This window comes from Chiloscyllium plagiosum, unplaced genomic scaffold (assembly GCF_037043375.1).
Source record: "Chiloscyllium plagiosum isolate Xiang-an unplaced genomic scaffold, Cpla_swu_hap1 HiC_scaffold_6, whole genome shotgun sequence".
Classification (NCBI taxonomy): domain Eukaryota; kingdom Metazoa; phylum Chordata; class Chondrichthyes; order Orectolobiformes; family Hemiscylliidae; genus Chiloscyllium; species Chiloscyllium plagiosum.
The window spans coordinates 30,883,025-30,896,345 of record NW_028270144.1 but is presented as its reverse complement, the minus strand read 5'-3'; the positions used below and the strand labels follow the sequence as shown (position 1 = coordinate 30,896,345).

Genomic DNA, 13,321 nt, shown 5'->3' with positions numbered 1-13,321 from the left:
GTCTGGAGGGAAGGGCTTATAAGGAAAGGCTGAGAGACTTGGGTCTGTTCACATTGGAAAGAAGAAGGCTAAGAGGGGATTTGATAGGGTAGACAGTGAAAGTCGTTTTCCTAGATGATGACATCAGCTTGTATGAGGGGGCATAGCTACAAATTGAGGGGTGATAGATTTAAGACAGATATCAGAGGGCAGGTTCTTTACTCAGAGAGTGATAAGGGTATGGAATGCCCTGCCTGCCAATGTCACTAATTCAGCCACATTAGAGGCATTTAAACAATCCTTGGATAAGCACATGGTTGATGATGGGATAGTGAAGAGGGATGGGCTTGGATTAGTTCACAGGTCGACACAACATCGAGCACCAAAGGGCCTGTTCTATGCTGTGTTGCTCTATGTTCTATGTTCTGTGAAAAGGAGGAAAGGATTGGGTCATTCTGCCGTTTGAGCCTGATCCACCATTCAATAAGATCATGGTTAATCTGGTTTTAACTTCAACCCTACATTCCTGAATATCCCCTAAAATCTTTCATTCACTTGTACCAGATCAACCTCATTCCAAACTCACTCCCCTCCCTTGGTACAGGCCATTCTGTTCCTATCTGTGACCATCAATAACAATCCTCAGTCTAATTGGAAGCAAAACCTGTTAATCAGTTAAAAATCACACAACACCAGGTTATAGTCCAACAGGTTTAATTGGAAGTACTAGCTTTCGGAGTGACGCTCCTTCATCAGGTGATTATGATTGTGATTCATCATCAGATGAAGGAGCATCGCTCCGAAAGCTAGTGTACTTCCAATTAAACCTGTTGGACTATAATCTGGTGTTGTGTGATTTTTAACTTTGTACACCCCAGTCCAACACCGGCATCTCCAAATGATGCCGGTTAATTAGATTGGTTTCTGGTCAGAGAATTAGTTGATGATGCCCTGGAAATTAAAAACTACAAAGAGTGTAGCAGAATCCCAACTTCCAGAGGTTCCTCTCTTCCTTTTGAGTTAGGCAGATCTGGTAAGCAAAAATCAATGTCAATGTATCAGTACAAGCTTATGAGTAAGGTGAAAGTTGACAGTATGATTGGCCCCTTGGAGACCTGGACTATCATTTGATTTGATTTGATTTATTACTATCAGGTGTACTGAGGTACAGTGAAAAGTGTTGTCTTACATGCTTTACAGGCAGACCGTACTATACAAGTCCATCAGGGTAACAGAGCAGAGCGCAGGATATAATGTTACAGCTGCCGAGAAGGTGCAGAGAGAGTTCAATATTAACATTAAAGAGGTTAATTCAGAAGTCTGAAGAAGCATTTCTTGGATCTGTTTGTATGTGTATACAAACTTTTATATCTTCTGCCCAATGGAAGATGGTGGAAGAGAGTATAATCTGAGTGGTAGAGGTCATTGATTGTGCTGGTTGCTTTCCCAATGCAGCGGGAAGTATAGATGAAGTCAACAGATGGCAGGCTGGTTTGCGTGATAGACTGGGCTGTGTTCACTACTCTCGGACTTGAGAAGAGTAGTTGCCATACCGTGTTGTGGTGCATCAAAATAAGATGTTTTATATGGTGCATTCACAAACATTTGTAAGAGTTTTTATGGACATGCATCCTGAGGACGTGGAGGCATTGCTATGCTTTCTTGGCCATATCATCCAAGTGGGTGGACCAAGTCAGATTCTTGGTGATCATCGCTCTCAGGAACTTCATGCTCTCAACCATCTCCATCTCAGCACCACTGATGCAGATCGGGGCATGCTCTCCACTCCACTTCCTGAAGTCAATGACCAGCTCTTTCATTTTGCTGACATTGACGGAGAGTTTGTTGTCTTTAGACATGATGTTAAGCACTCAACTCCTTCCTGTACTCCATCTCATCATTGCTTGATATCTGACCTACAACAATGGTGTCATCAGCAAATATTGTTGATTGTTCAAACATTGTTTGAGCCATTGTTGATGGTACAGTAGCGCCATCCAGGGGTTGAGCAAAGTATGCATATAATGAGGCTCATGAGCCAACATTATCATTATGTAGAATATTCTTCCCATCTTGAGGTTTAATTGATATAGCTCAACTTATCAAAGTATTCACTGTTGGTAGATGTGAGGTAAACCATTTCGTTAAATAGACAAAAAGTATTAATTATACATTGGCCAAGCAAAACTTGGAATCTCTACAGTAGAGCAAGCCATTCAGCCCATCAAATTCACACTGAAACTTCGAAGAACATGCCACCCAGACCTGTACGCCTACCCTAACCCTGCAATCCTGCATTTCCTATGGCTAATCCACCTACCCTGTGCATCTTTGGACTGTGGAAGAAAACCAGAGCACCCGGAGGAAACCCATGCAGACACGGGGAGAGTGTGCAAACTCCACACAGACAGTCACCTGAAGACAGAATCAAATCTGGATCCCTGGCACTGTGAGGCAGCAGTGCTAACCACTGAGCCATCATTCCACCCACTGATGATGTGGTAGGGTAGAGGGATTCTGACATTCATAAGATCTTAAAAGAAATACATCAATTGGAAAAGGCCGGACTGCAAACTAAATTTGGTGTATCCTCAAATTCTGTGGGAGTTTTGGGGGATTGGGGTGTGGTTGTTGTGAGATGTGGAATAATGATTTGATCCGTGCCTGATTTTCTTTACATTAAATTCCAGAAAACCTGGTGTGCTGCCTCGTGCAGTCAATTTGCCAGTTTGAGTTCAGGACTGGGGCTGTGCAACTTTGTGTAGTGACTGCAATTGCGGCTTCAAGTATTTTTAAAATTCGAGTGCCTGCTGAAAATTACTTTATTTTGGCACGTTGCCTCTAAATAAGTTCTGTCTCTGGAATTGAGTGAAACTATCACTGTCCACAAGAAAAGCTGCAAGAAAGACATATGGTGAAACTTCCAGTGTGTCTTATGGCAAGATATATTGAATAAGCAATTTGAGATCTCATGATAAATTGGTATGCAACATTGTAAAGACCATAGTAGAGTAATGTATGGTGTTTCTTGTGCCACATTTCCAGTTCAAACTTTCAAAAGAGAGCTCAGTAGATATGCAGGAGGAAGAAGCCACCCCACAGAGTAGATTGGAGGAGGATGCACTCACTCACCAAGAGGTTTTCAGCACAAAGACCTTAGCACAGCTAAATGTAGGAACATTATAAGCTCAGACAAGAGATATTTGATTATATTTTCACCTTTGTGATTCTTGATGCCGAATTTCACATGCTTATACAAAATGTCAGAGTTGCATTTTGCAACTTCATACACATTACTTCTAATTAACAGAGTTGTCAGCTTGAGTGAGTGATTTACAGGGTTGGTAGTCAATGGGTATTACATTAAATGAAATGTGAGATATGTACTTTTCTGTTACTTTTAAAGATGAATGCACGGCAGAGGAGCTGGTGCAGGGGAGAAGGATTCACACTTTGGATCATTGTAATCTCTTCTGGGGTAGATGTGACCTGTATAAGAAGGACAGACTGCACCTGAATTGGAAGGGGACTAACATACTGGCAGGGAGATTTGCTAGAGCTGTTCGGGAGGAATTAAACAAGTAAGGTGGGGGAGGGTCCTAGGTCATTAGTGAGGAAAGAGAGCAATCTGAGATTGGTATAGTTGGGAAAAGGAGCAAATCAAACAGTCAGGGCGGGCAGGGGACAAAGCAGGTAGAGCTGATAAACTAAATTGTATTTACTTCAACGCAAGAGGCCTATCAGGGAAGGCAGATGAACTCAGAGCATGGTTAGAAACATGGGACTGAGATAACTTGCCAATTACAGAGACGTGGCTCAAGGATGGACAGGACTGGCAGCTTCATGTTCCAGGATACAAATGCTACAGGAAGGATAGAAAGGGGGAAAAAGTGGGGAGGTGGAGTCTTATTTTTGATAAGAGATAACTTTATGGCTGTACTTCGGGAGGATATTCCTGGGAATACATCCAGGGAAGTTATTTGGGTGGAACTGAGAAATAAGAAAGGGATGATCACCTCATTGGGATTTTATTATAGACCCCTCAATAGTCAGTAAGAAATTAAGGAACAAATTTGTAAGGAGATCTCAGTTATCTGTAAGAATAATAGGATGGTTATGGTAGGGGATTTTAACTTGCCAAACATAGACCGAGGCTGCCATGGTGTTAAGGGTTTAGATGGAGAGGAATTTATTAAGTGTGTACAAGAAAATTTTCTGATTCAGTATGTGGATGTACCCACTAGAGAAGGTGCAAAACTTGATGTACTCTTGGGAAATAAGGCAGGCCAAGTGACTGAGATATCAGTGGGGGAGCTGCCAAAGGAGTGGTACAATTACAGCATTTAAAAGGCAACTGATTAGGAAGGGTTTAGAGGGTTAAGGGCCAAGTGCTGGCAAATGGGACTAGATTAGGATACCTGGTTGGCATGGATGAGTTCGACCAAAAGGTCTGTTTCTGTGCTGTACAGCTCTATGACCCTTTGACTCTAAGACGTTCTTTGAAGATCCACAGTTTTCTTTCTTAATTCTCCTCGAGATGGTACAAATGGCACTTTTTCCTTTGGTTATCGCCTCTCAGATTCTCTCTTAAGCAAAAAGTAACAAATTGAGCAATGATAGATACACTCAATTCCCAAGGCAGCATCTGTGAAGAAGATGCTCTTATGATTTGTCGTTTCATTATTTGATCAGGGATTCCTTTCCTTCTGTGTTGAGAAACCTCACGTTAATTAGACACTCTGTCTTCAGTAGATAGTGCAGCCCTTTAACAGCACTGCAGAAGATCCTCTTCCCTATTGCCTCAGTTCTAAGTGAAAGGCTACAGTGTGGGAAAATGTTCAGAGAAGGCATCATTTGAGTGCTCTAGATATTTCAGCAGGCACATGGCTATATGGAATGAGCTGAGTTGGTGATCAAGTATGCTCCACAATTCAGTTAGATCACTGTTGATCTGATAATCCTCAACTTTGCTGCCTTTTTCCTACAAGCATTGATTCCCCAACTGACAAAACCTTTTTGCATCTCAGTCTTGAATATACCTAACAACCCAGCCTTTACAGTCTTCGGCAGTAAAGAATTTTACAGATTTTACAGAGGAATGCTTTTCTCTGAAAGAAAAGCATTCCTCCTCATCTCTGCCCTAAATGGATGACCTTTGCAGTAAGATGATGCCTTCTAATCCTAAACTCTCCCCCAAAAGGAAGCAACATTGTGCTCCATTCCCTGCACAAGATTGCAGAAATGCACGTCCACTTTCATTTGTGGTCCTTGTGCCCACAATTTAAATGTACTCGATTGCTTGCATGTATGTTGTTGCTTCTGACCAGCATTTGACCTGGAATACTTTACATATCAATCTTTCACAAAACAATTTCATTCTTTCAATCACTCTTGGCGACTTACAGGTTTCAGTCTTGAATTATTATTCTCAAGTTTTGGAAATGTTTGGATGCATAGCTGTGGGTTTCGAGATGAGGACTTACCATTAGATCTTGTAATGTAAATGGCTTTATAGAGCCATAGGATCATAGAGATGTACAGCATGCAAACAGACCCTTCGGTCCAACCCGTCTATGCCCGACCAGATATCCCAATCCAATCTAGTCCCACCTGCCAGCACCCAGCCTATATCCCTCCAAATCCTTTCTATTCATATACCCATCCAAATGCCTCTTAAATGTTGCAATTGTACCAGCCTGCACCACTTCCTCTGGCAGCTCATTCCATACACGTACCACCCTCTGCCTGAAAAAGTTGCCCTTTAGGTCTCTTTTATATCTTTCCCCTCTTAGTCTAAACCTATGCCCTCTAGTTCTGGACTCCCCGATCCCAGAGAAAAGACTTTGCCTATTTACCCTATCCATGCCCCTCATAATTTTGTAATCCTCTATGAGATCACCTCTCAGCCTCCGACACTCCAGCCTGTTCAGCCTCTCCCTATAGCTCAAATTCTCCAACCTTGGCAACATCCTTGTAAATCTTTTCTGAACTCTTTAAGTTTCACAACATCTTTCTTATAGGAAGGAGACCAGAATTGCACACAGTATTCCAACGGTGACCTAACCAATGTCTTGTACAGCCGCAACATGACCTCCCAACTCCTGTACTCAATACTCTGACCAATAAAGGATAGCATACCAAACGCCTTCTTCACTATCCTATCTACCTGCGACTCCACTTTCAAGGAGCTATGAACCTGCACTCCAAGGTCTCTTTGTTCAGCAACACTCCCTAGGACCTTACCATTAAGTGTATAAGTCCTGCTGAGATTTGCTTTCCCAAAATGCAGCACCTTGTATTTATCTGAATTAAACTCCAAGTGCCACTTCTCAGCCCATTGGCCCATCTCGTCAAGATCCTGTTGTAATCTGAGGTAACCCTCTTCGCTGTCCACTACACCTCCAATTTTGGTGTCATCTGCAAACTTACTAACTGCACCTCTTATGCTCGCATCCAAATCATTTATGTAAATGACAAAAAGTAAAGGACCCAGGGGCGAAATAATAAGATGCATTTGAGTAGCTGTACCTCCTCTTGAGAACTTTACATTGGCCAGATAAAGTCAAATAATTCCACCGAAACATGTTCATTTTTCCACCTTTGTATTCAATAATTGCTGCGATTATAAAACAACAACACATAAGAAAAGCATCTTATTGAGTTATTTGAGATGGTGACCAAACAGCTGGTTGAGGATAAAGCAGTTGATGTGGTGTATATGGATTTCAGTAAGGCATTTGATAAGGGTCCCCACGGTAGGCTATTGCATGGAAGCATGGAATTGAGGGTGATTTAGCAGTTTGGATCAGAAGTTGGCTAGCTGAAAGAAGACAGAGGGTGGTTGTTGATGGGAAATGTTCATCCTGGAGTTCAGTTACTAGTGGTGTACTCTTTTGGGGATCTCTTTTGGGGCCACTGCTGTTTGTCATTTTTATAAATGACCTAGATGAGGGCGTAGAAGAATGTGTTAGTAAATTTGCGGATTACACTAAGGTCGATGGAATTATGGATAGTGCTGAAGGATGTTGCAGGTTACAGAGGGACATAGCTAAGCTGCAGAGCTGGGCTGAGAGGTGTCAAATGGAGTTTAATGTGGAAAAGTGTGAGGTGATTCATTTTGGAAGGAACAACAGGAATGTAGAGTACTGGGCCAATGGTAAGTGTGGATGAGCAGAGAGATCTCGATGTCCATGTAAAAAACTCCTTGAAAGTTGCCACTCAGGTTTATAGGATTGTTAAGAAGGCATACGGTGTATTAACTTTTATTGGTAGAGGGATTGAGTTTCGGAGCCACAAGGTCATGCTGCAGCTGCACAAAACTCTGGTGCGGCCGCACCTGGAATATTTCATATAGTTCTGGTCACCACATTATAGGAAGGATGTGGAAGCTTTGGAAATGGTTCAGTGGAGATTTACTAGGATGTTGCTTGGTATGGAGGGAAGGTTGTTTAGAGGAAAAGCTGAGGGACTTGAGACTGTTTTAGTAGAGAGAAGAAGTTTGAGAGGTGACTTAATTGAGACATACAAGATAATCAGAGGGTTAGATAGGGCGGACACTGAGAGCCTTTTTCCACAAATGGTAATGGCTAGCATGAGGGGACATAGTTTTAAATTGAGAGGTGATAGATATAAGAGAGATGCCAAAGAGAGTAGTAGGGGTGTGGAATGCACTGCCTGCAACAGGAGTAGACTTGCCAACTTTAAGGTCATTTAAATGGTCATTGGATAAACATATGGATGAAAATGGAATAGTATAGGATAGATGGGCTTTGATTGGTTCCACAAGTCAGCGCAACATTGAGGGCCGAAGGGCCTGTGCTGCACTGTAATGATCTATGTTCTTGAACAGTAATTTATAATAAATTAGTGTTGGCAGCTTTGAGTTAGAACTAAATTGTCTTTGTGACCCCTGAGCAAGTAGACAATTTAATGGCAGCTTATGCCAAATCAATTGCAGTTTGCTGCCATGGCTTTGCTCTGCTCTACTTCTGGTCGAGATCAACTTCTAATTTAACAGGACGCTTACGATCAACTGTGGAGATTGAAACTGATCCCCTGACCTGGATCAGTTTTGAACATAAGACTGACTGAGAAAGGAGAGCACGCTTGTTGGATTCCTACACCGTCTCTGGATTACAGATGTTTTATTTTCCTTATGCATTTGTGCAGTCCCTTCTCCCTGTTCAAAGCATCACTGAGTCTGTGAAGCAAAAGTATTTTCTGGTGCTTCATACATCTGTTGATTTTTTTCGTGCCAGCTCATTTGTTCAGATTGATTGCAAAGCTGTCATATCACTTTAACAAGAATTACATTCACAATTAGGCTGATTAAAAACACAAACGGTACCAGTTAATTACCAACATTATAACGTCAGCAGAAAGCTGGGACTTTATTGTAATCAAAACTAATAACTGACTAAAGCTGGAACTTCATTCCAGCTTTAGTCAGAAATTAGGTTAAATTACAATGCCTACTTTTTTTCCATGTTTTATTCCTTGTTGCATTCCCCTAGGCAGAGGATTTATTCTCTATTGCTAAATTTAATCTTCTGGTCACTAGGGAATATCACCATTACTCATATGTTAATAACATAAATGTCCTCATCTGTGGTCAGGGACATTACACATATCCTTTCTTCCACTGTACCAAATCTTTACTCAGCTTCACTAGTTCTTGTGCCATCATGGATCAATTTTAAGGTCCATATTCTCACTTTCAACTGTCTCCACAACAACGCAATCTTTAATCTGATTGATGCTCCTTCATCAGGTGATGAACCGTAATGACCTCCTCAGGAGACAGACACGGGCTGCAATTGACAGGGTACCCTTCATTGTTCAGTACTTCCCAGGGGCTGAAAAATTACGCCATGTTCTTCATGACCTGCAACACATTATCAATGAAGATGAGCACCTCACCAAGACCTTCCCCACACCTCCACTACTTGCCTTTAAACAACCGCCAAACCTCAAACAGATCATTGTTTGTAGCAAACTGCCCGGCTCTCAGGACAACTCCATACAACCCTGTCATGGTGGACGCTGCAAAACGTGTCAGATTGTGGACATAGATACCACTATTATGCGTGGGAACACCTCCCACCGTGTACATGGCAGGTACTCATGTGACTCAGCCAACGTTGTTTATCTTATACGTTGCAGGCAGGGATGCCCAGAGGCATGGTACATTGGGGAAACTGAGCAAAGGCTACGACAACGGATGAATGGGCACCGCACAACAATCAACAGACAGGAGGGTTCCCTCCCAGTTGGGGAACACTTCAGTGGTCCAGGACATTCAGCCTCGGAACTTCGGCTGACCATCCTCCAAGGTGGACTTCGGGACAGGCAGCAGAGGAAAGTGGCTGAGCAGAGGCTGATAGCTAAGTTCGGTACCCATAGGGAGGGCCTCAACCGGGACCTTGGGTTCATGTCACATCACAGGTGATCACCATTGCACTACACACACACACACAGATATTCCTACACACACACACACACTCTCACATGCACACGGACACAGATACACACAGACACGCACACAGACACGCACACAGACACCCACACACACCCTTATAGACACACAGACTCCCACACATGCATCCCCTCACAGACTTAAGACACTCTGCACTCACTACACACACATACACACTTTCTCACACTCACAACCCCCACCCCAGACACACACACAGACAGACAAAGACCCACATGCACACATATATATTGTGTGTGGTGAATTTTTTTGGTACTTTCAGAGTTACATTGCACTTTGCTCAAAAACCACATAGATTCATGTCGAACTCTGAGTTCAAAAACTGCATGAATTTATGTAAAACTCTGTTATTTCACTTTTTAGATTGGAATCAATCTAAACATCAGGTCATAGATAGAGAACACAGGGGGCTAACACCTCCAACATATTGTCTAGCAATCACCATTGTTAACAGCTAACCCGAGAATGCAACTTTAAAAAAAAGGGTTTTGTGATTTACACATGAAAGAAGTGAAACTATCACTGTATTCTAACAGACGAAAGGCTTAACAGACAATCAATCCTTCAATGTATAATTTCAGTTACATCACATTGCAAATTTTTGCTATAAATTCTGTGTTACGATCGAGCTCTCCACAATCACCTGATGAAGGAGCATCGCTCCGCAAGCTAGTGTGCTTCCAATTAAACCTGTTGGACTATAACCTGGTGTTGTGTGATTTTTAACTTTAATCTGATTGATCTTGTTCAGCCTCTGACCCGGTTCAATCTTTTCACTGATTACTCTTTACTGTTTTCATTCTCTTTGCTGTATCATGGGTACCCATTGTGCTTTCAACCAGCATGATGACCCTGATCTTGGGAACTCCTTCCTTAAATCCCTCTGCTTTCCCTCTTCCTCTCCTGCTCTCAAAATCTCCTCTAACAACATTTCTGTTCAATCCCTCATGCTGTTTTGCTATTGGATTCCATCCTGTGACTTCTTTTCCCTCCCACTCAGTGTCCACTTAAATCGCTGAGATGCTGTGCTCTTGTGAGAGATGCCTCATAATTGTAAATTGTTGTTCACATGTAATTTAAGATCGAATGAAAAAGAAAGCAATCTTCATCTTGTCAGCACCTTTCCTGGCAGCAGTGAAGCTTCTACTTAGGAACTGCACTTTGTGGATTCCCTGGGCTGAATTTTACCATGGGCTGTGGGACCCCAGTGGTAGGACAAAATGTGGATTCTGAGTTCACACTCGGTAGCAGTGAGATTGATTTGGAGATTTCAATGCAAAATTACTGATTGTTCAGTTTATGATGACTGTAATACTGCCAACCCTTAATTGGCTATACAGGTGATTACTGGTGGTGGTTAGTTTTTAAGAAAAAACAAAAAAAAAAGTTTTGGTGATTTTGGTAGTGGGAAAGTCGCTCAGTTGTGTTGATAACACTTGTGGGTGAGATAAAAATACGGCCACTCCAATTAGAAGACCGGCAGCTTTGAAGCCTCACTAGTGCTTCAAAATGGGAGTTTCCTCATCTAGGTGAGTAAAAAATAAAAGTAAAGGGGCAGAGGGTGATAAGACCGACATGGAGCTGTCTTTTGGAGACCTTTGCTTCGATAGCCCCCTGGGTTAGTGCAGAGACCACCGGCCTAAAGCTGAGAGTTACCCCACAGTAGAGGATGAGGGGAACACTACACTATACCACCAGAAAAATGACAGGGGGCCCATTGCAGAAACTTAAACTTTGGATGAACTGTAAGGTCAGGCAAGCATTGAAACAATTACAATCAATCTGTAAGCTTCTTTGGTAAAAGACTTTCTAGTTTCAAGGTTGGTTAATTGCCCGACATTGTGGAATTGCATATGTATAGATACCAGAGGCACCATAGAGAGATTTGTATCTGGATACATCTCAGCATGGTATGGTAAGTGCTCTGCCCAAGACTGCAAGAAATGAGAGAGTTGTGAATGCGGCCCAGTCAATCATGCAAACCTGCCTTCTATCCACTGACTCCATCTATACTTCCTGCTGCATCGGCAAAGTGGCCAACATAATCAAAGACCCCTCCCACCCCAGCTATTCTCTCTTCCACCCTCTGGCAGAAGATACACAAGTTTGAAAACACATCCCAACAGATTTAAGAACAGCTTCTTCCCTGTTGTTGACATACCCTTGAACAAACCTCTCATATACTAATGTTGATCTTTCTCTGCACCTTCTCTGTAGCTGTAACACTGTATGCTTCATTCTGTACTAACGTATGGTATGATTTGTCTGGATAGCATGCAAAACAATATTTTTCACAGCATGTCATTACATGTGACATTAATAAAGTTAAATCAAATCAAATTTAATAGTTGCCCAAAATGCTGAATTGCAAAGAAATTTACAGATGGCTGATAATTTTCCCGGATCTCACAAATTCTTCAAGATTTATTGCAAGAAATTGTTGCAATCTAGTTATTGATCTCCGATCTGAAATGAGTTTTGGAGCAACACTTTCTGCTAATTTCAGTCAGGCTAACTCTCCCTCTTTTCCCTTGCGGACTGTAACACTCCAATTAGTTTATGGCTGCCCATAAACGCACCAAGAATACATTAAAATAGGAGGCATCAAAAGATTCCTACACTTGGGTACTTTCTCATAATATATTTCATAATGAACTTCACTTCAGCAGTTCAACAACATTTTGGATCTTATACTTTGGCTGTGTGGAAGTAATCTAGATCTCCAATGATAAAGTTCAGATCTATCAGAACCCTAAAACATTTCAGCTATATAAGCCAAATACGTGGATATTCATCAACATGGGTCAACTGCAGCTTTATTACAGATTCACTCTTGCAAGTTCTGAGAAAACTGCTTCAGCTGTGATCAAGGGGAAGTGTATCTGTGTTTGGTCATTAGTTTTGCCACCCACTTTATACTGATATAAACAGAAACATTTTGCCAATACTAGAGAGAAACATTGACTAAATGAGGAAGGGATTCAGACATCAATGACTAACCTGGCACTTAATCAAGAAAAACATTTGAAGTGCTGAATTTCATCCCAGTTTAAATTCTTCTCTGAGCAGAGAAAGAAAATATTGTTTCTGTAATTTTGTTGGTTTTGCAACATCATTGATCATTTAAAAGGTAAAACATGTTGAGATCTCATTTTGATAGTGATCAATTAGAAAAATGTTCTTCCTCAGTCATTTTTACAGGTTTTGCTTTGCCAAAGTTTTCTCACTAAAAGTTATTTGCAATTTATTTCAAGTCAGCCTTTCAGACAGCTGGTAACTCCCAGTGCAGAAGAAAAATAAATCCTGATCCTAATTAAGAAGGGAGGATAGCACTATTAAGCAAATGCCTCAAGGAGTTCTGACTCCAAGCTTTAGAGATGACGGGACTGATTGCAGACAATTCTCATCAGAAATTTTGGATGCTACAATTTGTTAAGCTAACATTGCCAATTTTGTTGCCAGGTGGAGATCTGCAGATAACGTCTGCCAACAAAAAGCTGACCAGACAATTGACATTCCACAAACCCGTGTTGTAAGTTTATATGACACCATTAGTTCCAGTTGATACTGGGTGTACAGTTGTTGTTCTAAGGGAATTAATGAGTTCTCCCATATACATGGGCCAATTTTCACTTACATTGTACACTTTCAAAGTTGTATAGAAATTCCTGTCATGGATCTGTTTTTCATTCTGTTTACTTTTTGATCTCAGTTCTGCTTCTCAACTGTGGATTAAGAATAAGAACACCTCTTCACCTCTTGAGCTATTTAGTTAGATTCTGGCTGAGTCATATGTCAAAGCTTTTACCCGATTTAGCTGGATATCCCTTGATAGTCTTAACCACCAAG

The 13,321-nt window shown here is 41.6% G+C and overlaps 1 long non-coding RNA gene across 1 annotated transcript in view; it reads left to right on the top strand.

Moving 5' to 3' along the window:
* LOC122550533 (uncharacterized) overlaps window positions 1-10,136 on the top strand; it is a 210,877-nt gene extending 200,741 nt beyond the window's left edge. The window contains exon 3 of the long non-coding RNA XR_015757407.1: window positions 9,142-10,136. This is a non-coding gene — a long non-coding RNA (uncharacterized LOC122550533). The remainder of the gene's footprint in view (window positions 1-9,141) is intronic.
* Window positions 10,137-13,321: the final 3,185 nt, after the last annotated feature.